Source organism: Pseudorca crassidens, chromosome 1 (assembly GCF_039906515.1).
Source record: "Pseudorca crassidens isolate mPseCra1 chromosome 1, mPseCra1.hap1, whole genome shotgun sequence".
In the NCBI taxonomy this organism is placed as follows: Eukaryota; Metazoa; Chordata; class Mammalia; order Artiodactyla; family Delphinidae; genus Pseudorca; species Pseudorca crassidens.
Window position 1 is genome coordinate 187,653,873 of NC_090296.1, and position 26,451 is coordinate 187,680,323.

Genomic DNA, 26,451 nt, shown 5'->3' on the forward strand with positions numbered 1-26,451 from the left:
ATATCCTGGTGCTGGGTAAGGCCCTGGAGCTCTGTCTGGGGATGTGGGGAGAAAGACCCAAGAAGATCTTAAGTTAAATTTCTAGTAACCCAGAGGCCTAGGGCTCGGAGAGCACGTGATTTTTAGAAAGTTGTATATGTGGTTCTTTTACATCAGAATTGGTGGATTGAGATCTACACCTCCTACTTGTGTTTTCTCATTTAAGCCCCACAATAACCTACATGTGAGGTATTATTCTCCCAAGTTTACAGTAATTAAACCTGGAGGCTACATAAAGAATGAGAACATAAAAAGAAAATATTCTCATTCAAGCACCTCACTTTACAACTGAGGTTTTGGAAAAGCTAAATGGGTCTTCAAGTTCAAAGACCAAACCTGGAGGAAATGCCGGTTATACCAATGTGCATTTTTTAAAACTTGAACACTGCCATTGTTGCTTCTCCGTTTGTAAGGCAGGCATGTTTGAAAGACAAATTTCCTGGAGATTTTCTACTTTTGAAACATTAATTGCAGCCTAGGATAATAGGAGCATGCTGTAAGGCGGCGCTGGGTCACACTGGGTTAACCTCTTCCCAAAATTCCTCCCATCCCAAGTTTCCAAGAGAGAGGCAGCAAGTATAGTGAAGGAGAGAGAGGGAAACTTCTGGAAGGGCTCCTGCTGCTGGAGCAGGTAGGGAGCCCATGGGTGTCCAGCCTATAGAGCAAAACCGGCAAGGCCAGTCGGCCGCCAGGGTCAGTGGAGCTTGCCCAGGGGTCCAGGGCATCCTGCTTGGAGGCAGAAGTTCCCTTTCTGCAGTCAATGTGCTGTTGGCTTAAGGAAGAAAATGCTATTTCTAAGAGTCTACTGTGTGCCAGGAACTCTTCCCTGTGTTACCTGACTTTATAATTGTCGTGAGATTACTGTCAGAAAGGAATTATTTCCATTTAGAAGGAGTGGAAGATCAAAGAGTTGAGGGATCTTGCCAAAATCAGAGCGCTAGAAATCAGAATGGTGAGATTCAAAACCAGACCTTTCCCATCCCCCAAACCATTTGCTTCTGTTTTTGTTCCTCTACCCCAACCTCTCATTATTTTCTATATCACCCTCCCTTACTGGTTTTCTTTTCCCCATTTATAAGAAGAACCTAGGAAAGGGCTAGTAAAATATCCCTCACCTTCATTAAAATTGAGAGAACAAATGAGAAAGTATTTGTAATGAATAATATGCAAAATATATTTAAAGGATACTTGCAGTAAAAAGAAACGTGGCTTCCATTACCAGGGAGCCTCAGCTTAAGTCCTGACACTTAGCATCAACATACAAAATCATTGTGAGTCCATTAATGGTACAGGAGGGGCAGGGAGAAGGGGAAACACACTGTATTTCCACGTGACTGTTTTTGGGGAAAAAAAAAGCTTTGGTGAGCTAATCTTGAACTTGAGGCACTGTTCCTTTGTTGTCCAGCTGCTGCCTTCGAATCCTGTGTTTGTGTTACCGACAATTGCCACGGAAGCGTTTCATTTCATTTATTTATTATTCATATCCCTCCAACCTCCAAAGATAAATGCAAAGCAGGGAAGGGAAGCTTTTTCATTTTCGTACACCAGGTTCACATCTCAGCTGCCTTGTTTTGCTGATATGTCAGCGTAAAAATTACGGCGCTCCTACAACCACCAGTTCAGAGGGCTAGGCGACACTGGTTACTCTAAAATTCAAATATTTGGATTCGATGCAGAGGTCCAATGCCAAGGACACGCTGATCTGCGATTGAAGAGCTAAAACATGAAAGTCCCAATCTTACTCTCCCCTGACTGTGTCGGAGGGATGCACTTTGGATTTAATCTCTTTAATCTGCCTTGCTGCTTCCAAAGCCACAATTATTCTGAAATCAGGCAAGGGCCAGCAGTGGTGCCGGCCCGCCCCTGAATGCAGGGCGAGGCTGGGACCACAGATCCCCACGGACTCTTTGTTCCATAGCAGAGGATTCTCTCGGTGACCAGCTGAAGGCCTTTTCTTTGTGTCGTGATTGACAGACATGAATTAAATATCACCCCACTGGGCTTTCTGATTGGTGAATGGCCATGGCTTACAAGAATGTCTTGGGAAAATGGCGTTTCACGATAGGGAGACAAGACCAGAAAGGCAGGGCTTTTCCAGCTAATCCTGAACTTGACAACAGCAGAGACCTTGATTCTGGGCTCTGCTGCTTTTCTTCTCTCTTTTTTTTTTTAGCTTGATTATGTCTTGTTCAGGCCTGGGAATGATGGAGCCTAGAATGGTCAAAGAGAACAGGATGAAGCCAAAGGAAGTAAAAAATTGGGGGAAGAGAAAAAAGACTGTTTTCTTTAAAAGACTGAAGTTTCTGGAGATGTGCTTTAAGGAATCTATCCTTCAATGGGTCTGGCATTGTCCCTGAGGCATTTCTTATTTCTCAGTTTATCAGCATGACAATTAGTGTTCCTTAGGGCAACGCTCCGTGGCTGCATCCACGCTATTCCCAGCATACAGTGCACAGCCTTGGGCATAAACAGATCTGCACACACAAGCCTCTGGTTTTGAATTAGCAGAAATGGTGCAATCAGAAAGCGCTAAAGTGCGGGGAAATGGAGAAGCAGAGAAAAGCATCCCAGAATTCTAGGTGGCACAGTACGTACGTGGCCAACTGGAAGAGGAAGGAGGAAATGGGAACAAAAAGGACAAAATGACAGAAGCAAACCTATCATCTAGTCTAAGAGCTGGTGAGGGGTTTAGACGAGTGTTGATTTCAAAGAAAGGAGGTTACGCTGTTTCGACTGATGACCCTCAGAAACAGAAAGGGGTGATTCCCAACAGAGGTTGGGGGCAGCATTCTTTTTTTTTTTTTTTTTTTTTAATATTACTCAGCCATAAAAAGGAACGAAACTGGGTCAGTTGCAGAGACGTGGATGGACCTAGAGACTGTAAGGCAGAGCGAAGTAAGTCAGATGGAGGAAAACAAATATCATATATTAACGCATGTATGTGGAATCTGAAAAATTGGTATAGACAATCTTATTTGCAGAGCAGAAATAGAGACACAGACGTAGAGAACAAACGTATGGATACCGAGGAGGAAAAGGGGGAGGGTGGGATGAATTGGGAGATTGGGATTGATATAGATACACTGCTGATACTATGTATAAAACAGATAACTAATGAGAACCTACTGTATAGGCCAGGGAACTGTACTCAATGCTCTGTGGTGACCTAAATGGGAAGGAAATCCAAAAAACAGGGCATATATGTATACGTGTAGCTGATTCACTTTGCTGTACAGTAGTAGAAAGTAACACAACATTGTAAAGCAACTATCCTTCAATAAAAATTAAAAAACAGAAGAAGAGGAGTTCTGGACACAGACACACACAGAGGGAAGACCACACAGGACACAGGGAGAAGATGGCCGTCCACAAGCCAAGGAGAGAGGCCTGCAGATCCTTCCCTCCTGGCCCTCAGAAGGGCCCTGCCAACATCCGGATCTCACCCTGATCTAGTCTTCAGAATTGTGAGAAAATAAATTTCGATACTTCAGTCAAAAACAACAAAACAGGGAGCAGCATTCTTAGTCTTAGTTTATATTTTGTGAATGATGCTTTCTGATGCCTCTAACATACATTCCAACGTGAGAGTACGCTGGATTCTTAGGTCTGCTATCAGTAATACTGTGGGAAGACAGCATCAGGGAAGAATCTTTTGCCCGGCTTTCAATAAATATCAAAGCTGTTTTGCCATTGAGTTGAGCACAAAGATTCCTTCTACAGGGACTTCCCTGGTGGTCCAGTGGTTAAGAATCCGCCTGCCAATGCAGGGGACATGGATTCGAGCCCTGGTCTGGGAAGATCCCACATGCCGCGGAGCAACTAAGCCCATGCGGCACAACTACTGAGCCTGCACTCTAGAGCCCACGAGCCACAACCATTGAAACCCGCTGCCTAGAGCCTGTGCTGCGCAACAAGAGAAGCCACCAAAATGAGAAGCCCGCACACCACAACAAGGAGTAGCCCCCGCTCACCACAACTAGAGGAAGCCCGCGCGCAGCAACGAAGACCCAACACAGCCAAAAAACAAAACAAAACAAGAATCCACCTTCCAATGCAGGGGACGCGGGTTTGATACCTGGTCGGGGAACTAAGATCCCCCATGCCGCAGGGCAGCTAAGCCTGCACGCCGCTACTACTGAGCACACGGGCCACAACTAGAGAGAAGCCCATGCACTGCAACGGGGAGCCCACATGCCGCAGCAGAGGATCCAGCCTGCCGCAACAAAGATTCCACATGCCGAAACTAAGACCCGATGCAGCCAAAAAAAAAAGATTCCTTATACAAGATGAGAAGGGAGAAGTATTTAAATGTTGGCCAGATTTGGGGCAGTTAAATAGCTTTTAAAAAAAAAGGGGGGGAGCAAAGAGTTTGTTTAGCCTGGGGAGTTCTTACTAGGTCTAGAAAGGTAGTCAGTATTAACCAGGGCACCAGTGACAGGCTTGTAACCCTCAAATAGGAAAACTCATGGGCACCTTCCAGGTGAGCAGATGAGAATTGGAAGCTAATATCCAAGTGTCAGGAGAGCAGCCATGGGCATATCCGGAGTGGAGGGGCGGTTACAGGTGCACACAGGGCATAGGGCTCAAGAAATTAGGGAAAAGCTGAGAAAACAGATCCAAATCCTGGCAAATTTGGGCGATAGGTAGAGTCCACAGCACCAGAATAATGCTTGAGCCAGAGAATCCTGCTCTAGGCAGCTCAGCCCGGAGGCTGTAACGTTCCCCAAAGAAGCAAAAGCGAATCTTGGCATGGCCAGGCCGAGTGGGCGGTACGGCCATATGGCTCCTCCCGTGGGGTGTGTTGGATGCGGTTGTGAACGAGAAGAAATATAAGGCAGACGTTTTAGGAGTGCAAAACTCAGGAGCTACCCGTCTACATTCTCTGGCTGCTGGAAATGGCATCCTTCTTTTGGGATGAAAGTTTAGGCGTTTTCATGTTCATGTAAATCCTAATTAAAGTGAGGTCCTTATTTAGAGGACACTGTCCTTATTTAGATTGTTCACGGCACAATCTCAGTGAGTTGCTTGCAACAGGGGCGAACAGATGCCTGGCTGTTCAGCTTGTAGTGCAGCAATGCCAGCTCCGGGAAGCCTTCCTAAGCTGGAAGAGTCCTACTCTGGGAGGAAATGTGAGTAATAACAAATCTGCTTTTTCAGTAGATCCACAGCTTGCTGAGCTGTAACGTGGTGCATCCCCACCCCTTCCACCATGTTGTTTTCTTCCTCAGGCACACGGTGTTGCTAGGAAGATGTATGAGCTGTGTGTTCCTTCGGCTCCTTCATGCATCCAAGCAGTCCCATCCTAGTGTCTTGGATATGATGTCACTGAAGGGAATGGGATTATCAAGGCATCAGAGAAGTGGACTGGGCAATGATGGAGTGTATCACTGCTAGGGCTGCCATAACAACATACACAGACTGGGTGGCTTAAGCAACAGACATTTAATTCTTCATAATTCTGGAGGCTAGAAGTCTAAGTGAGGGCAGGGTTGGTTTCTCTGGAGGCCTCTCTCCTTGGCTTGTAGATGGCCGTCTTCTCTCTGTATCCTTACATGGTCTTTCCTCTGTGTCTGCGTCCTAATCTCATAAGGACACTAGCCATGTTGGATTAAACCCAGCTTAATGACCACACCTGAAGTTAATTATCTCCTTAAAGACCTTATCTCTAAATATATTCTGAGGGAGTGGGGGTAAGGATTCCAGTATATGAATTTGAGGGGAGGGGACACGATGCAGCCCATAAGATGCCACTAATTGCCCCCTGAATACCTTGGAGATACAATTGCTTTGGGGTCTTTAAGACTGTGGTGAAGTAGTCTTCATATAAAAGCAGAATGTTTATGGACCTATAACCAGTGGATTTTCACTTAATCAGACTCATTTATTATCATAACCCTTTTATTACCACACACCATGTAACTATCCTACCAATATCAATAAATATTTATTGAATTAATGAATAATTCTTCTTTCTTGAAAAGACTCACCCTTCCTAGTAAGAAGGATTTGACAGTTGAGAGGTAAGCCAAGGTCTCAGGTTATTCTGCCGATGGCCTCCTATTGCGTGAATTGTGGGCAGTCTCTAGCGAACCGTAAACCATCGTAAATAATTCAAATTAAACAGCCCTTGTCAAAATGCATTAATAGGCTGCTCTTATGACACCATCACTTCAGTTTCTGCAAGTCTGTTGGCTCGTTCACCGACTTGAAAACTCTGAGGGTGAGGTCCTCTCCTGGGAACGGAGGATGGAATGCTGGGCAAATAGCCTCTTTCAAAATGAGTTTCTCTAAAAATGTCAGATTGGCAGGAATGGGGACAGGGGCCGTTCACTTCAGGCTCAGTCCAGACTACAGCCAAACATGCTATTGGTTAACTGATGGGCCTGTGCCCTGCAGGTTTATGGGCAGATGAGACCACGAGTGGCATGTGAGTCTCGCCCTAGAAGATTCTAGCATTAGTTAGTTGGCTGTGGTCCCTGAAGACAAGTCTCTGCTCTGGGAACACACTGGTTAACGTTTGTCACTGTCACAGCAGCCCTGAGACAGCCCTGTGTCAGGAGTATCTCTAAGTCAAAACAGGCCTTAAAAGGAAGGGCAAAATTGTAGATCAGAGCCAGGAAAAGGGGTGAAGAATTGAATGCTGTACTATCTAAGGGCCGAGGATAAGCTGATGCTTTTTTTATTGTAGTACAAGACACGTAACATAAAACTTATCATTTTAATCTTTTTTTTTTTTTTGCAGTACGAGGACCTCTCACTGCTGTGGCCTCTTCCATTGCAGATCACAGGCTCCAGACACACAGGTTCAGCGGCCATGGCTCATGGGCCCAGCCGCTCCGCGGCATGTGGGATCTTCCCGGACCGGGGCACGAACCCGTGTCCCCTGCATCGGCAGGCGGACTCTCAACCACTGCACCACCAGGGAAGCCCAGGGCTGATTCTTAAAGCCAGGCGTCTCAGGCTATTTTCAAGCTCAGGAGGGAATGATAAGGACAAACAGGGACCCATACCGAGCAGTGGAACTGAGTTGGTACCTGGAAGAGACTGCTGGGCAAGTCTGGTCAAGGAACCTAGACAGTAAGAGCTCTGCCCTCAGCCTCTTAAGATAGCGTTTATTGGGAAAGATTTCTGTTTTTAGATTATGCATCTCCTTTGGATCCCCTAGCTCCATATCTGTCCTATTCCATCATCTCTTACACTTTCTACGTTGGAGGTTATTTATACGTGTATCTTAAGTTTCCTACTAAACTGTAAGCTCCTGAGGGCAGCAACTATGCGGCTTTCATTCTCGAAGCCCCAGTAGCATCCGGTATAGTCTCTGGAGCACAACTTGTGGTTATTAAATATTTACTAGAGAGATGAACCTAATAGTAAACATTAGAGAAACAGACCTACTTACTCATTTCCTGGAATTCTTCAAGGAAAGCACCATACTCATGTCAGCTTAGATGTTATTAATAGCAGTTGAGTAACCAGAGGAAGTAATAATATTGCTGTGGGAAAATTAGGCCACATCTGAAATCTCATGTGCAATTTCAGGCTTGATTTAAGTAGCCTCTATCCTAGGTATTAAGAATCATCAAGAAAGAGCAGAAGAATAAAGAGTCTGGAAGCTGTCAGATAAAAACAATTGAGTGAATTGACTGTTTAGCTTGGAGACAAGAAGACTAAAGAGAGAGACTTCATAAATGCTTGCAAATACTTGAAAGGCTTTCTTGTAGAAGAGGAAGCCAACTTAGTTTTGCTTCAGCGGAAGGCCCAGGACCAATGGGCTTGAGAGCAAACAGACAAGATTCGATTTAAGAGAGGACTGTTCAACTTTTAAATTCGTGCTCGCCTACAATGGAATAGACTGCTTGACAAGATAGTTCCCTGTCCATGAAGAGACAGTCAGGAAAGCAGTAGAAAGGGAAATACAGACTCGATCCTGCAGATTCTTGTTTTGACCATCATAGTTTTTATGTCCAAGCTTCTACTAATTTTCTTTAAAAAAAAAAAAAAAAGGGCCGTCAGTTTCAGGGATGCTATATCCCCTGTAATCTCTCACAAGGTTACCCTAGGTCCTCAGAAGAAATACTTCCACTTATTGAGTTTGGTACCACTATTCAGGATACTGTTGGTTTTTTTCCCCAAATGACTGACGATTCTTAGCTGGGAGCTCATCATTGTAGCTGGAATCTCCTTGGAGCCTGCCTATGAATGCTTTCTCTGCTTCCTAGTATTCTCAAGCAGGAATGAGACTTACTGTCAGGAGGGGTGTGCCAGTAGTTAGTGTTCTGGGTATAGGGATTCCCCATTCTTTCTGGATCTTTCCAAAGCATTCTTCCAAAGCTCTCATTCACTTCTCCTGCCTGAAGGCAGAAATCTCTCTTTGGCAAGGAGGGGTCAGAGCTTGTCCCATCTGACTGCTCCTACTGTATTTCTGTAACAGTCACGCCTACGTTAGCCTCTGGGCTCCCCTCTTGCTTCTCATAACAGCCATCTCCAAGCTTGGGGTTGGAGGCTTGGAGCATTCCAGAACAACCTGTTCCTTCTACAACAGCCTTTTGCTTTTTGAAAAACATCTTCCTCTATTATCCCAATCCTGCTTTCCTTCTCTCATTCAGGAATTCCTTCTCATTTCTAGTCCACCAAGAATTTTTCTTCTAGCTTTTCCAGTTATATTGTGGGTTTGTTATTTTATTTTATTTTTTAATTTTTAAAATTTTTATTTATTTATTTGGTTGCTCCAGGTCTTGGTTGAGGCAGGTGGGCTCCTTAGTTGCAGCTTGCAGGCTCCTTAGTTGCAGCACATGGCCTGCTTTGAGGCAGGTGGGCTCTTTAGTTGTGGCACATAAACTCTTAGTTGTGGCATGTGAACTCTTAGTTGTGGCATGCATGTGGGATCTCGTTCCCTGACCAGGGATTGAACCTGAGCCCCCTGCATTGGGAGTGCGGAGTCTTATCCACTGTGCCACCAGGGAAGTCCCCATGAGATTTTAATCTTAAACACGTCATCTCTTCTCTGTCATTTTTAGGTATCTGTGCTCAGGTCACCATTTTAATTTAATCTCCTGTCCCTCCCAATTCTAAAAACTTATAATTTTATAAAAGCAAAAGGGAGAGTAAACAGAAAACACAGTTTTTATAAAAAGAACTCATTTTAAAACTGTGTTTTTTCTAACTATAACAATAATAGCTCATAGATGAAATTCAAGATCATTCACAATACCAGTATCGGCTTCCGGGAAGATGGCGGAAGAGTAAGACGCGGTGATCACCTTCCTCCACACAGATACACCAGAAATACAGCTACACGAGGAACAATTTCTACAGAACACCTACTGAACGCTGGCAGAAGACCTCAGACCTCCCAAAAGGCAAGAAACTCCCCACGTACCTGGAGAGGGGATTAAGAGCGCTGCTTAAAGGAGCTCCAGAGACGGGCGCGAGCCGCGGCTAAAAGCGCGGACCCCAGAGACGGGCATGAGACACTAAGGCTGCTGCTGCCGCCACCAAGAAGCCTGTGTGCGAACACAGGTCACTACCCACACCTCCTTCCGGGGAGCCTGTGCAGCCCGCCACTGCCAGGGTCCCGGGATCCAGGGACAACTCCCCCGGGAGAACGCACGGCGCGCCTCAGGCTGGTGCAACGTCACGCCGGCCTCTGCCTCCGCAGGCCCGCCCCGCACTCCGTGCCCCTCCCTCCCCCACCCCCCCCACCCCCGGCCTGAGTGAGCCAGAGCCCCCGAATCAGCGGCTCCTTTAACCCCGTCCTGTCTGAGCGAAGAACAGACGCCCTCCAGCGACCTACACGCAGAGGCGGGGCCCAATCCAAAGCTGAGCCCCGGGAGCTGTGCAAACAAAGAAGAGAAAGGGAAATCTCTCCCAGCAGCCTCAGAAGCAGCGGATTAAACCTCCACAATCAACTTGATGTACCTGCACCTGTGGAATACATGAATAGAAAACGAATCATCCCAAATTGAGAAGGTGGACTTTGAGAGCAAGATTTATGATTTTTTCCCCTTTTCCTCTTTTTGTGAGTGTGTATGTGTATGCTTCTGTGTGAGACTTTGTCTGTATAGCTTTGTTTCCACCATTTGTCCTAGGGTTCTATCCGTCCATTTTTTAAAAAAAAATTTTTTTCTCTTAATAATAATTTTTTATTTTAATTATTTTATTTTACTTTATCTTCTTCCTTTCTTTTTTTCCTTCCTTCCCTCCTTCCTTCCTTCCTTCCTTCCTCCCTCCCTCCCTTCTTTCTTTCTCTCTTTCTTTCTACTTCTACTAATTCTTTCTTTCTACTTTTTCTCCCTTTTATTCTGAGCCGTGTGGATGAAAGGCTCCTGGTGCTGAAGCCAGGAGTCAGTGCTGTGCCTCTGAGGTGGGAGAGCCAACTTCAGGACACTGGTCCACAAGAGAACTTCCAGCTCCACATAATACCAAACGGCGAAAATCTCCCAGAGATCTCCATCTCAACACCAGCACCCAGCTTCACTCAACGACCAGCAAGCTACAGTTCTGGATATCCTATGGCAAACAACTAGCAAGACAGGAACACAATCCCACCCATTAGCAGAGAGGCTGCCTAAAATCATAATAAGTCCACAGACACCCCAAAACACACCACCAGACATGGACCTGCCAACCAAAAAGACAAGATCCAGCCTCATCCACCAGAACACAGGCACTAGTCCCCTCCACAAGGAAGCCTACACAACCCACTGAACCAACCTTAGCCACTGGAGACAGACACAAAAAACAACGGGAACTATGAACCTGCAGCCTGCTAAAAGGAGACCCCAAACACAGTAAGATAAGCAAAATGAGAAGACAGAAAAACACACAGCAGATGAAGGAGCAAGATAAAAACCCACCAGACCTAACAAATGAAGAGGAAATAGGCAGTGTACCTGAAAAAGAATTCAGAATAATGATAGTAAAGATGATCCAAAATCTTGGAAATAGAATAGACAAAATGCAAGAAACATTTAACAAGGACCTAGAAGAACTAAAGATGAAACAAACAACGATGGACAACACAATAAATGAAGTGAAAAATACTCTAGATGGGATCAATAGCAGAATAACTGAGGCAGAAAAACAGATAAGTGACCTGGAAGATAAAATAGTGGAAATAACTACTGCAGAGCAGAATAAAGAAAAAAGAATGAAAAGAACTGAGGACAGGCTCAGAGACCTCTGGGACAACATTAAATGCACCAACATTCGAATTATAGGGGTTCCAGAAGAAGAAGAGAAAAAGAAAGGGACTGAGAAAATATTTGAAGAGATTATAGTTGAAAACTTCCCTAATATGGGAAAGGAAATAGTTAATCAAGTCCAGGAAGCACAGAGAGTCCCATAAAGGATAAATCCAAGGAGAAATACACCAAGACACATATTAATCAAACTGTCAAAAATTAAATACAAAGAAAACACATTAAAAGCAGCAAGGGAAAAACAACACATAACACACAAGGGAATCCCCATAAGGTTAACAGCTGATCTTTCAGCAAAAACTCTGCAAGCCAGAAGGGACTGGCAGGACATATTTAAAGTGATGAAGGAGAAAAACCTGCAACCAAGATTACTCTACCCAGCAAGGATCCCATTCAGATTTGATGGAGAAATTAAAACATTTACAGATAAGCAAAAGCTGAGAGAGTTCAGCACCACCAAACCAGCTTTACAACAACTGCTAAAGGAACTTCTCTAGACAAGAAACATAACAGAAGGAAAAGACCTACAATAACAAACCCAAAACAATTAAGAAAATGGGAATAGGAACATACATATCGATAATTACCTTAAATGTAAATGGACTAAATGCTCCCACAAAAAGACACAGATTGGCTGAATGGTTACAAAAACAAGACCCATATATTTTCTGTCTACAAGATACCCACTTCAGACCTAGAGACACATACAGACTGAAAGTAAGGGGATGGAAAAAGATATTTCATGCAAATGGAAACCAAAAGAAAGCTGGAGTAGCAATTCTCATATCAGACAAATATACTTTAAAATAAAGACTATTAGAAGAGACAAAGAAGGACACTACATAATGATCAAGGGATCGATCCAAGAAGAAGATATAACAATTGTAAATATTTATGCACCCAACATAGGAGCACCTCAATACATAAGGCAAATACTAACAGCCATAAAAGGGGAAATCGACAGTAACACATTCATAGTAGGGGACTTTAACACCCCACTTTCACCAATGGACAGATCATCCAAAATGAAAATAAATAAGGAAACACAAGCTGTAAATGATACATTAAACAAGATGGACTTAATTGATATTTATAGGACACTCCATCCAAAAACAACAGAATACACATTTTTCTCAAGTGCTCATGGTACATTCTCCAGGATAGATCATACCTTGGGGCACAAATCAAGCCTTGGTAAATTTAAGAAAATTGAAATTGTATCAAGTATCTTTTCCGACCACAATGCTATGAGACTAGATATCAATTACAGGAAAAGATCTGTAAAAAATACAAACACATGGAGGGTAAACAATACACTACTTAATAACGAAGTGATCACTGAAGAAACCAAAGAGGAAATAAAAAAAATACCTAGAAACAAATGACAATGGAGACACAACAGCCCAAAATCTATGGGATGCAGCAAAAGCATTTCTAAGAGGGAAGTTTATAGCAATACAATCCTACCTTAAGAAACAGGAAACATCTCGAATAAACAACCTAACCTTGCACCTAAAGCAATTAGAGAAAGAAGAACAAAAAAACCCCAAAGTTAGCAGAAGGAAAGAAATCATAAAGATCAGATAAGAAATAAATGAAAAAGAAATGAAGGAAACGATAGCAAAGATCAATAAAACTAAAAGCTGGTTCTTTGAGAAGATAAACAAAATTGATAAACCATTAGCCAGACTCATCAAGAAAAAAAGGGAGAAGACTCAAATCAATAGAATCAGAAATGAAAAAGGAGAAGTAACAACTGACACTGCAGAAATACAAAAGATCATGAGAGATTACAAGCAACTATACGCCAAAAAAATGGACAACCTGGAAGAAATGGACAAATTCTTAGAAATGCACAACCTGCCAAGACTGAATCAGGAAGAAACAGAAAATATGAACAGACCAACCACAAGCACTGAAATTGAAACTGTGATTAAAAATCTTCCAACAAACAAAAGCCCAGGACCAGATGGCTTCACAGGCGAATTCTATCAAACAATTAGAGAAGAGCTAACATCTATCCTTCTCAAACTCTTCCAAAATTTAGCAGAGGGTGGAACACTCCGAAACTCATTCTACGAGGCCACCATCACCCTGATACCAAAAGCAGACAAGGATGTCACAAAGAAAGAAAACTACAAGCCAATATCACTGATGAACATAGATGCAAAAATCCTCAACAAAATACTAGCAAACAGAATCCAACAGCACATTAAACGGATCATACACCATGCTTAAGTGGCGTTTATTCCAGGAATGCAAGGATTCTTCAATATATGCAAATCAATCAACGTGATACACCATATTAACAAACTGAAGGAGAAAAACCATATGATCATCTCAATAGATGCAGAGAAAGCTTTTTGACAAAATTCAACACCCATTTATGATAAAAACCCTGCAGAAAGCAGGCACAGAGGAAACTTTCCTCAACATAATAAAGGCCATATATGACAAACCCACAGCCAACATCATTCTCAATGGTGAAAAATTGAAAGCATTTCCACTAAGATCAGGAACAAGACAAGGCTGCCCACTCTCACCACTCTTATTCAACATAGTTTTGGAAGTTTTAGCCACAGCAATCAGAGAAGAAAAGGAAATAAAAGGAATCCAAATCGGAAAAGAAGAAGTAAAGCTGTCACTGTTTGCAGATGACATGATACTATACATAGAGAATCCTAAAGATGCTACCAGAAGACTACTAGAGCTAATCAATGAATTTGGTAAAGTAGCAGGATACAAAATTAATGCACAGAAATCTCTTGCATTCCTATACACTAATGATGAAAAATCTGAAGGTGAAATCAAGAAAACACTCGCATTTACCACTGCAACAAAAAGGATAAAATATCCAGGAATAAACCTACCTAAGGAGACAAAAGACCTGTATGCAGAAAATTATAAGACACTGATGAAAGAAATTAAAGATAATACAAATAGATGGAGAGATATACCATGTTCTTGGATTGGAAGAATCAACATTGTGAAAATGACTCTACTACCCAAAGCAATCTACAGATTCAATGCAATCCCTATCAAACTACCACTGGCATTTTTCACAGAACTAGAACAAAAAATTTCACAATTTTTATGGAAACACAAAAGACCCCGAATAGCCAAAGCAATCTTGAGAATGAAAAACGGAGCTGGAGGAATCAGGCTCCCTGACTTCAGACTATACTACAAAGCTACAGTAATCAAGACAGTATGGTACTGCCACAAAAACAGAAAGATAGATCAATGGAACAGGATAGAAAGCCCAGAGATAAACCCACGCACATATGGTCACCTTATCTTTGATAAAGGAGGCAGGAATGTACAGTGGAGAAAGGACAGCCTCTTCAATAAGTGGTGCTGGGAAAACTGGACATGTACATGTATAAGTATGAGATTAGACCACTCCCTAACACCATATACAAAAATAAGCTCAAAATGGATTAAAGACCTAAATGTAAGGCCAGAAACTATCCAACTCTTAGAGGAAAACATAGGCAGAACACTCTATGACATAAATCACAGCAAGATCCTTTTTGACCCACCTCCTAGAGAAATGGAAATAAAAACAAAAATAAACAAATGGGACCTAATGAAACTTCAAAGCTTTTGCATAGCAAAGGAAACCATAAACAAGAAGAAAAGACAACCCTCAGAATGGGAGAAAATATTTGCAAATGAAGCAACTGACAAAGGATTAATCTCAAAAATTTATAAGCAGCTCATGCAGCTCAATAACAAAAAAACAAATAACTCAATCCAAAAATGGGCAGAAGACCTAAATAGACATTTCTCCAAAGAAGATATACAGACTGCCAACAAATACATGAAAGAATGCTCAACATCATTAATCATTAGAGAAATGCAAATCAAAACTACAATGAGATATCATCTCACACCTGTCAGAATGGCCATCATGAAAAAATCTAGAAACAATAAATGCTGGAGAGGGTGTGGAGAAAAGGGAACCCTCTTGCACTGTTGGTGGGAATGTAAATTGATACAGCCACTGTGGAGAACAGTATGGAGGTTCCTTCAAAAACTACAAATAGAACTACCATATGACCCAGCAATCCCACTACTGGGCATATACCCTGAGAAAACCATAATTCAAAAAGAGTCATGTACCAAAATGTTCATTGCAGCTCTATTTACAATAGCCCGGAGATGGAAACAACCTAAGTGTCCATCGTCGGATGAATGGATAAAGAAGATGTGGCACATATATACAATGGAATATTACTCAGCCATAAAAAGAAACGAAATTGAGCTATTTGTAATGAGGTGGATAGACCTAGAGTCTGTCATACAGAGTGAAGTAAGTCAGAAAGAGAAAGACAAATACTGTATGCTAACACATATATATGGAATTTAAGAAAAAAAAATGTCATGAAGAACCTAGGGCTAAGACAGGAATAAAGACACAGACCTTCTAGAGAATGGAGTTGAGGATATGGGGAGGGGGAAGGGTAAGCTGTGACAAAGCACGAGAGAGGCATGGACATATGTACACTACCAAACGTAAAGTAGATAGCTAGTGGGAAGCAGCCGCATAGCACAGGGAGATCAACTCGGTGCTTTGTGACCGCCTGGAGGGATGGGATAGGGAGGGTGGGAGGGAGGGAGACGCAAGAGGGAAAGAAAAACAAAAACAAAAAAACAATACCAGTAAAAACACCATAATACCCATCACTGCTAACATTTTGGAATATATGTAGAATATACATATATACACATATATGTAACTTACTATAAATATATATGCATATATATACATATATAATATGTTATTTTTATATACATAGATATATTTATATGGAATGAGAATAAACTCTCCCAGTTACCTTAACTATCTCTTGAAATCCCTCGTAAACTGTTATGTGATTATTTCAGTAATTAAGACAAGTATAAACTGCTGGTTACCTTTCCTCTTCTTCCAACTTTTTGTTTTTTCTCATTTTTGTGCGTTTTGTCTTATCATTGTTAGTCTTTCACTTTGTTCATTTCCCTCAGTGTAGCAAACTCTGCAAGGCTTAACAAACACAGAAACATGGCATCTGCCATCTTAGATGCCTGGAATGGCACATTCACAGCGCCTTTTTTTTTTTGGCTGCGGTAGGTAATCTGCCTGGCTATACAGAGAAAATGAGAGCAGCCGCACTGTGTACACAGTTTTTCATCCACATTTTCAGTTCCATGCCTCACCAACCTTCCATGTTACTTGATGACTTCAAGACCAGCCTTTCTAGGGCTCCAGGGAGCAAACTGATGCTCTGTTCTTTGTTGTTTGCTCTTGCAGGGGTTTAGGTGGCTGAGTCTCCATTCTGCATCATATCTTACCCATTCTTTTTTTTTTTTTTAATCTAAAGAGATGTTATATCATTCATTTGGTCTTTTGGACTATTGACTTATTTATTCCTGACATTCTAGTACTGACATTTTATTACATGTATTAGGCTTGTGTTAAACCCATCATATCTCGCCAGAAATCTAAAGAGCTTCTGGAGTGAGTCTTTGAAGCAAAAATGGCCATAGTTTGCTGTGAAAGCAGTTATTGGGGAGATGTTTCTGAACAGAACAAAGAATTAGGAATATCCTGTTTCTCCTGCAGCAAGTGATATAAATGACGACAATCAATTCCAGCCTTTCCCTCTTACCTGAAGTCTTATCTATTGCTGTCTTCACCAGTCCCTGCTTGGTTGCTGACAATCAAAGGATCTACTGTTTTACACACTTGGACTGATCAAGGGCCAGGAGTCACTCTGAGTGCCAGTCTACAAATCTGACCTAAATACAGAGATTATTAGAGTAGTTAACCTTAGGGACCAGATGTTACTTCATCTTAAGGGCACTAGACTCTGAATTCCTTTTTTTTTTTTTTTTTTAACAGTTTCAGTAAAGGCAAGAAGAAAGATGCGACACAATGATGCCACCACAGCTGTGTTGTATTTCTGATGATGCATTTGATATTCTTTCTATAATATCCTTCTAACTCAGAGAACTATTGACCCTCCCAGGTTCTGTATCTGTGGATTCAACCAAACGCAGATCAAAAATATTCAGGGGCTTCCCTGGTGGCGCAGTGGTTGGGAGTCCGCCTGCCGATGCAGGGGACGTGGGTTCGTGCCCCAGTCCGGGAGGATCCCACATGCCGCGGAGCGGCTGGGCCCGTGAGCCATGGCTGCTGAGCCTGCGCTTCCGGAGCCTGTGCCCCGCAACGGGAGAGGCCACAACAGTGAGAGGCCCGCGTACTGCAAAAAAAAAAAAAAAAAAAAAAAAAATTCATAAAAGGGCTTCCCTGGTGGCGCAGTGGTTGAGAGTCCGCCTGCCGATGCAGGGGACACGGGTTCGTGCCCCGGTCCGGGAAGATCCCACATGCCACGGAGCAGCTGGGCCCGTGAGCCATGGCCGCTGAGCCTGCGCGTCCGGAGCCTGTGCTCCGCAACGGAAGAGGCCACAACAGTGAGAGGCCCGCGGACCGCAAAAAAAAAAAAAAAAAAAAAAAAAAAAAAAAATTCGGAAAAAAACTTCAAAAAAGCAAATGTTTGCCACACTGGCAACTATTTACATAGCATTTGCATTGTATTTACAACTATTTACATTGTATTAGGTATTGCGAGTATATGTGAGGATGTGTGTAGGTTATATGCAAATACTAAGCCATTTTATATAAGGGACTTGAGCATCCACAAATTTTGCTATCTGAAGGGGAGGAGGGGAGGGGAGCGGGGGGATGGGTGTGTCCTGGAACCAATCCCCGTGCATACTGAGGGACGACTGTAGTATGTCTCTCCTAGACCTGTTAGGTGCACACACTGGAGTCAAATTGCCTAGGTTTGAATCCTGGCTCTACCACTTATTTGTCCTGTGACTATGGGCAAGATACTCATGCCTCAGTTTCCTCATCTATGAAATGGGGATACAATAGTAGCCAGCTCATAGGGTAACTGTGAGAATAAAATCAAAACAATGCCTCATGCATTGTAAGTACTGTATAATTGTCAGCTATGATTATGGCTGTTGTTATTTCAAACGGCAGGATGTCGGGATTGTTACTTTGGTTTTAAAGAAACTCACTGGAGGAAAAACAAAACTGAATGGTCTGGAGTCGCAGCTGTTGATCAAATACAAGATTTGGAGCTGATTCCTTAGCAACCACGCCTCAAATGACATACTCCTTTTTGAAGACCCACCTTGTTCCTTTTCTATATTAATTGTTTTCAATATTCCCAAGGTGAAAGTTCAAGTTTGCCTGATGAAGCCAGTATTGCACATGTGAACAGAGTGAGTCCAGGGGACATCCCTAGATTTCCTTTTTCCTTCTCTTCAGGAAATCCCCTTCCTTATCAGATTCTTTTTCTATAAATAGATGCAATATGTTTGGAAGGCCATGACTAGCTCCAGATTTGGATGCGAAGCTTTTGTGAGAAATGAGAGTCTTTGCCGGGGCTTTTCTGCTGCACTGAACCGTTGCCCAAGGCTGAGGGAAGGCGAGGGGCTGGCAGGTAGGGGGACCTGTATGCAGGACCAGAGGCCAGGGCACGGAGCAGGACTGAAGATGCCCTCCCCTTGACTCCTCTCCCTAAGGAGGATTGTGCTGCGCCGGAGAGAGCCCAGGATCCAGAGTCTTTCAGATCCAAGTTCCAATTTTACTCCGGTTCAATTCCTCACGGCTTTATAAACTTTGGTTTCTTCCTCTGTAAAATCAACACTGCTCAGTGTTGTAATGCAGAGCAGATGAGTAAGTTAGCATAAACAAAATTATTTTGCAGATCACAGAACCTCCCGTTCTTCTCTCCTTTTTCTGCTACACACGATTATCAGTCCAAAAGCACATCTCCCAGATTCCCCATGCAAGGCACGCTCTGTCCAGGCAACACCAGGATGCACGAGGCCCTGGTGATTATCCTGTAGGACGTTCACTTAAAGGATGTGCAGAGGTCAGGTTTTCAGGGCTAACCTAAACGACCTCCAGCAGTGGAATCACGTGTACCTAATCAATTTAACTATTCACTAAGACCTGTCCTGTGCCCTCGGTGCTGCAGAGGACATAACGAAGAAAAGAGCTTATAATTTAGCAGAAGAAACCCAACAACTGGATAAGTAATCTAGAACTAACCCAAGAAACGGACTGTGGACAAAAGTCTGCAGGACTTGTTGAAGGTCAAAGTGGGAGAGATTTAGCTTTGATGTGTATTTGCTGCTCCCATACCAGAGTCAAGCATCACCTCATCCCGGCTAAGTGGGGTTTAGGGAGTTACATGCCAATGCGGGTCAGGGTCTGGGGCTTCTCGGCACGTGTACACGTGCTGACTTGTCTTCAGGAGCCAGAATGTTTTCCCAGCCCAGAGCTGTTACAGTCCAAGGATTTCTCAGCTTCTTGGGAAAAAACCAAAGGGAGCCTGCAAGTGGATACAGCAAGTTCTTTTCAGAACATGTTTTGGCCAGGCTCAGCTGCCTACTGATTTTGAATTTTTGGTGATTTGCTAGAAGCAGGGCCTCAGTCTTCGAGCGTGAAGTCTTTCCCAGAGCACGGATCGTCTTCCTGCCCACCTCCCCTCCCTCTATTTTGTGCAGAGAGGATGGAGACTTGTCCTGGGCATCAGTAAAATACTTGGCACACCTATATGACTTCTCATTCAGAGGACATCAGACTTTCTGAAAATACAACTGAACTCAGCTAAGTGTCCTTCAGTTAAGGTCAGGCTATTTTCTAGGCAGGAACTCTCTAGTTCTAGTTGACTAGCAGCAAATGCTCCTTTATTTCTCCTCTTGTGTGAGAACTGGAAGGGAGGCCTTGACAGGCTAACTTCTGCTTTTCTTTACTACTTCGTACTGATCTGACCTTCACTAATATCATTTCTCCTTAATTAAGTTGGGTCACCTCCCACACTGGAAAATGCCCAGTTTGTGTCTTACAGAATGAGTAAAGGCAAACCAACCCTCAGAGCTCGGAGGGCACTTTGGGTTAAACTCAGATGCCATCCTGACACCCTGAGGCTCAGACCCTTCTATTTCCTGCGGCTTATCTCACAATGATGGACTGGCCGGTTGGAAGTTTTGGAGAGATGCTGTCAGACCTCAAGCTTGCCCAGGCCACAAACACCAGGGCTGTGTTGAGTGCAAAGCAGTACTTCCTGCTCCTGGCTTCTCTCTGCTATTGCAGTACCTCTGGGACTCTTGAGAAGTTCATACCAATGTTTTTGATGGGGGCCCAGCTGGTATTTCACATGGGTTTGCAAATAAGTCTTCCCCGTGTTGGCCATTGGGCTCCTTCAGGGGGATGCTGCCCTGGAAGTTGCAGCAAAGCCCCTCAGCCGGGCAGAAGACCTGATACTTGGTTGCTCTCATTAGCTGCCACTGAAGCCATGGCCACCACCCAAGGCACTGCTGCGCTGGGGGCGCCGTGCCTGATGGCGGGGTGTGTCTGCCCAGCCGGGGCCATCATCGTGGGCCTGCACATGGGGCTGCTGCCCACAGCAGCTGTTGCCCTAGTGCTGGTTCGGGGCTGGGTTCTCCCACCCGCCGTGGGGCAGCCACCACCAGAATCAGGCTACAAAGGCTGATGTGCACGCTGCTTCCCAGGGCTGTGTCCATGACGTCCAGAAATGGCCTCACTGAAGCAGGGACAGACCTTTTCTCCCACTTTCAGGCCAAAGTAGTGCTGCTTTATGTTCCCAAAGTCTTACAGAGAGTTTCGCACGATAACGGCACTTGCAGTTCTTACTGACCTCCTCTCACCCCCTGAGACCTCACAGCTTATTCACTGGGGATGAACCAGAGGAAACATCTAGGTCCCGGCACCATGTTATTTGCTCCTCCCTTGAGCATGACCTCGAACCCAGCTGGTGAGCGCTTTCCTAGGGGTGCTTCACTCTCCCGGACCATAAATCTATCTCCAACCCTCCTTCCAAATTCCAGCCAGAAGCATAGTTTGTAAACCTATTTTGTTGCAGAGAAGCCTAACAGCATGATTATTTTTGTTATAAAAATAAAGGACATAGCATTTCCAGATATTAAATAAGAGTTTTCACGTATTTTTTTTTTTAGGGGATGAAAATGAGTAACAAATTGTCTAGATGTTTAGATTCCTGCAGACACATTTCAAAGTGATGTGTGTACTTTTTGTTTGAAACAACATTTACAATATGCTGGGAGTTACGCCCTTGGCAACCACTGAAACTTACATTGAAAAATTTTGAAAGTTATCTTTAAAACAGGAGAGAAGTGCAGAGTTTTTCAAAATTCTTTCTTTGGAGGGGCAGGTGAGTTGTGAGCAAAACTGTTTGAAGACCTCCACTTTAGAGCGTTTTGCAAAGATGCTCTTGACAAGTGACTGACGCCTATGAATTTTATTTCACAGATTGCTTTTACATTGAAGTATTTTATGTCGTGTTTGTTTAAATTTGTTTTTCACTGGAAACCCTAAAGAACAGCAATTGTGTTAGAGAATTAACGTTCGTTTGGGGCATTCTCCATCCTAAGGGGCTCTCCATCTACTGCTATGAGGTACTGGACTTAAGCAAGTAGACCTCAGGTTGCCAATCACTAGATGAAGGAACACGCCTTGCAGGGAACCACGATAACACTTCTATTTTAAAGCCTCATCTGTTTCCATTCTCTGCTGCCTTCTCCTCCTTCCGCTTTTTTTTTTTTGCGGTACGCGGGCCTCTCACTGTTGTGGCCTCTCCCGTTGCGGAGCACAGGCTCCGGACGCGCAGGCTCAGCGGCCATGGCTCACGGGCCCAGCCGCTCCGCGGCATGTGGGATCTTCCCGGACCGGGGCACGAACCCGTGTGCCCTGCGTCGGCAGGCGGACTCTCAACCACTGCGCCACCAGGGAAGCCCCTCCTTCTGCTTTTTAATGTGTAAAAAAAAAAAAAAAAAAAGTTGGCGAAACTCGAGATTGGCAAGAAGGATGAGTGGGAAGGAAACATAATTAGTGAGTAATCCTTAGTCTTCTCTGTGAAGTTATTTTTATTGCTCTTCCAACCTTCAAATAACAGTGGGGAGGGAAGAGTTGGGAAGAAATGGGTAACTTGATTATCAAGAGGACCTTTTCCTGATTGGAAAAATAACTGTCCCAGGAAAAACTGGCTCCCAGGGATGCACTTTCCTTGAACATCTTTACACGCTTTTCTGTTGGTTACAGGAGAGGCAGTATTCAGAGGCTGGAAGTGGGAAAGTTCGTTTCCTCCTTGGTGCTGGGAATGAACAGCAGGGTCACATTGAACAGTGAAAACTGGAAATGTAGCCAGAGAGGAACTGAACTGATATCTATGTATTTGTATTTATTTAACTCACGTTCTAAACTACATCCACTCAAACTTGTTGGCAAACATTGAGAAATTGTGTTTGTTAGAGATTTATGCTGATAAGTCTGTACACACTGTTTTACATCCGTATCTACACACTTACATTTTATGGGAATGTTTACCTTTTGGCTCCTTCTGTTAGATGTTCTGATGATCAGCACTGCAGTCCCAAGAACAGCCCAGATGGTTGTTCCACATTATACAACCAAGCCTTCAAGCACCATCGTTTATCAACCAAAATCGTAGGCACTGTGCCTCAGAGGAAATGATCAAGGTCTCCAGGTCTGCCCTTGTTGACCCCAGGCTCAAGGTGAGGGCAAGTGCGCTGTCACTCTAAACACACAGAGGGGGTGCCTGCAATGGCTGAGCCTTGAGTAAACGTCTGTCTGCGAGCTCACTGCCCCAGTCTTCCCGGACACCCATGTCTAGCCTGGGAGCCAGTATTTCTCGTTCCGATGACCCAAATGTGTGTCCTCTGGTAGGTGGGCCAAAGGAAACCTGAAATAACCACGGAGTTTTCATCGAGTCACACGGCGCGCTCATCTCACAGCTATCGTGGTGCAAATGAGAGGTTGACACCCCTCCACCGCTGACGCAGAGCTTCACAGTGATTAGACCATCGCCTTGGGGGAAAGGAACATCCGGCAACCGGGCATCACTGTTCCTACCCTGGGTCAGAAAGTTGTGAATGGCGATTCCACATGGAGACTGGAACTTATTACCCAAAAGCCCCACCTCTGTAGAGCCCAGAGGTACGTTCATCAAAGCAGGCCTCTATCTGCTTGTTGTTCTTGGCCAAGTGGGAGGAGGAATGTGGGAGAGCCCAGGACGTTCCCATAGAGAAGCAGGGCCCTGACTCGGTGTGTTGTTCGCAATTGCTTTCTGAGCTAATTCCGTGGCAGCTCTGCTGGCGTGGGCACAAGCGTTCACAGCTGCACGAAGAGTGTGGCAGGGGACATAATGGCTGCTGTGTGTGCTGCAGTACAAACTGTCCCACACAGGCCTGGGCCGGAGAAACAATGCGGCAACAAACAGCCTTCAAAACAATGCATTCATTTCCTGTCTTAACACTGGGCTGAATGAGGCCCAGTAGGCTGGTTCCACCTCACCAAGAGACCTCCACTGACGCCATCATTTCAGAAGCCTGCTGTTCATCAGGAACGAAAGACACACATGCAGAGAAAAGAGACGGCAAGCATTTGGGTTTTTTTCCCTTCAGAGCAAGATGTAATTAAAACTCTTTTTTTTTTTTAATGTCCTTATCTGGGCATAAAAAATACAGTGTGGTAAAAATACTGGAGAGGTGTTAGAAGCTATTTCAGTTTTAAGTCTTTCTGATGTTAAATGCTTGTGATTCACTATCTCTGCTAAAAATACTGGCATGAGGCTCCCTGGGCTTCTCTGCTTCTCAGCAAGCCAACTGGCTCTGCCATGAGCTCACCTCTCCACCCTACCTGCGCTTCCATCCTCCTGCAGGGGAAAGTCCTATTGAGAGTTGGTTTATGCCAATACTAATGATAATGGTAATAATAATAACAGCCAACAGCTACTAAGCACCTACTAAGTAGCAGACCCAGTTCTAATTCCCTGAATCCTCACTAGAACCCTATGAGGCAGGTTCCATCATTAGTCCCATTTTATAGATGACGAAACTGAGGCATGGAGAGGTTGAGCAACTTGCCCAAGCTCGTAACTTGTAAGTCTTTCCAAATACATACCCAGAGTCTCCCGTGAACCCACCTGTGCAGGTGATTGCCTCACTCCATGTTCGTGATGGAATGCACCCATAGCTCTTGCATGAGACAGGCACATCTTGGGGGGGCGTTGAGAGGGCTTCTAGGGTAGGAAGTGTTCTGAGGAGACACAAGAGAGGAATGGGAACAAAGCCTTGTGAGTCTGAGAAGGGAATGCATTTGGAGCGGCAACCCCAACAAGGATGCTTACTTCCACGGCTGCCAATTATTCAAACACGAGGAGACCCTCCGTGGACCTGTTCAGAAAGCCATGACCCACGCACAGAGTGCTCCTGACTGTTGAGGCTGGCTGGGCTGAACTTGTGCATCAAATATGCCTCAAGACTGTTCATGGTGTTGGGAGGGTCTCAGAGGGGTCAAATAATGGCAGCGGGAAAGGACAGGGCAGGCTGGGGAACATCACTAAGACAGAAATATACACATGGGACTTAGGAACTGGAAGAGCCTTTAGAGATGGTCCAGGCACCTCCTCATTTTATAATCGAGGGGCCGAGGGGCAGGAGGGTGAAGCCCCAGTGGATACCACTCAGGTGGTTCAAGGCAGAGCCAGGAGTAAAACCAAGGTCTGCTCTCTCTACCTGCAGAAAAGAACAAACCTGTTAGGGAAACGTTGACCGAAACCACCTGCCTTGGCCAGGTACAATAATAACACCTTGCATGAGTTGTCTCACAACAGGAGGTCCCACTAAGGAACATGGTGCGGCCGCTGAAAACTAACCGGGAGAATTCGGGAGGGGCCACAAGGAGGGAGGAGACACCAGCCTGTAATATCGATGTTATGGAAAAACCCGAACAAACTTTTTGGCCAGCCCAATATAGCCTACCAACCTCCCAGAATCCTTTGTGCTGGAATCTGTCTTGGCTGAGCGATGCGTGTACCATCAGGAAGGGCCCTGAGGCAGACGACGGGTTAAGAAAGATGATTGGCCAGAGACAACTGGGAAACTAACCCCATCACCATAAAACCCGAGACTGTGAGCCACGTGGCAGAGCAGTTCTCCTGGGTTCCCTCACCCTCCTGCTTTCCGCCCGGGTGCCCCTTCCCGGCAAGGTCTCTTGCTTTGTCGGCACGTGTGTCTCCTCGGACAATTCATTTCTGAGTGTTAGACAAAAGCCCACTCTCGGGCCCTGGAAGGGGTCCCCCTTCCTGCAACAAATCCAGTTAGAACCATTTGTTACTTACTGAAGACCAAAGGCTGTGCTAGTTAACTTCTTGGCAGAGATGTGATAGGAAAGAGATAGAAGATGAGATTCCTCCTCTCCCGAGGCTTACAGTGTCTCTGGGGATACACACGATACATAAAAGCGAGCACTGGTGGGCTGACCTCGCCTCTTCCCTCGTGAATCCAGCCACAGGTAAGAACAGAGAAGACACGAGTTCAAGGGAGAATCAGGTTAGGGCAGTAGAACCCGGGAAGGGGTCCTAGAAGCGCACCCTGTTCCATACTGAGGTAGACAAAAGGGGTGTCAATTGGTAGAGAGAAAGTAAAAAACATGCAACGTGGAAATGAATACCTCTTGTGCCGAAGGACAAAGGAGCAATGAGTGAGAACCATCCACACGGGCTGCAAACAGGCTCGTCTGACGGGCATGGAGAGCGTGTGTCCACAAGTGGTGAGAAATGATGCCATGAAGTGACATGGGCATTAAAAACGTTCCTGTCACACCATAAGCAGCTGGCCGTCTGAGGAATCTGCCCTGGTTTGACGGCTAAGGAACAAACGAGTTGTACGCAACACCACGAGATGAGTACATGCGATGTTTCCCAGCACATCGTCACCTTGACAACCAGGAAGCTACCTAACGGTGTCATGAATGATGATGGCGTTTCTCACTGTCATCTAGGTGTGACGCTGGGCTCAGATGATAAGTTGAGCAAGAGAGACTCAGCCCTGATTGGGCTTTTCACAGGTGCGTCGGGTCACAAGCGTTCCAGCAGAAAGTCAGCACTTTTTCGTCATTCAAAAGTAAGGAGGCCTAGCAATTCTCAGAAGCAGTAAACAATCAATATATTTCGCGGATGTCTAAATGACTGAATAAAATCCTGGGCTTATTCTGCCCTGACACCGACTCAAGTGGAGAAACAGGCATCCGTGCATCCCTCTTCCTGCTCTGCTGGCTGGGAGCCGGGGCAGCATGTGGCTG

At 44.5% G+C, this 26,451-nt stretch overlaps 1 long non-coding RNA gene across 1 annotated transcript; it reads right to left on the reverse strand.

The window, feature by feature from the left end:
• Positions 1–1,340: 1,340 nt before the first annotated feature.
• Positions 1,341–25,271, reverse strand: LOC137205592 (uncharacterized). The gene is made up of 3 exons (XR_010934227.1): positions 24,293–25,271; positions 22,675–23,699; positions 1,341–2,250 (listed from the first exon to the last, which is right to left on the reverse strand). It is a non-coding gene; the product is annotated as an uncharacterized lncRNA (long non-coding RNA).
• Positions 25,272–26,451: the final 1,180 nt, after the last annotated feature.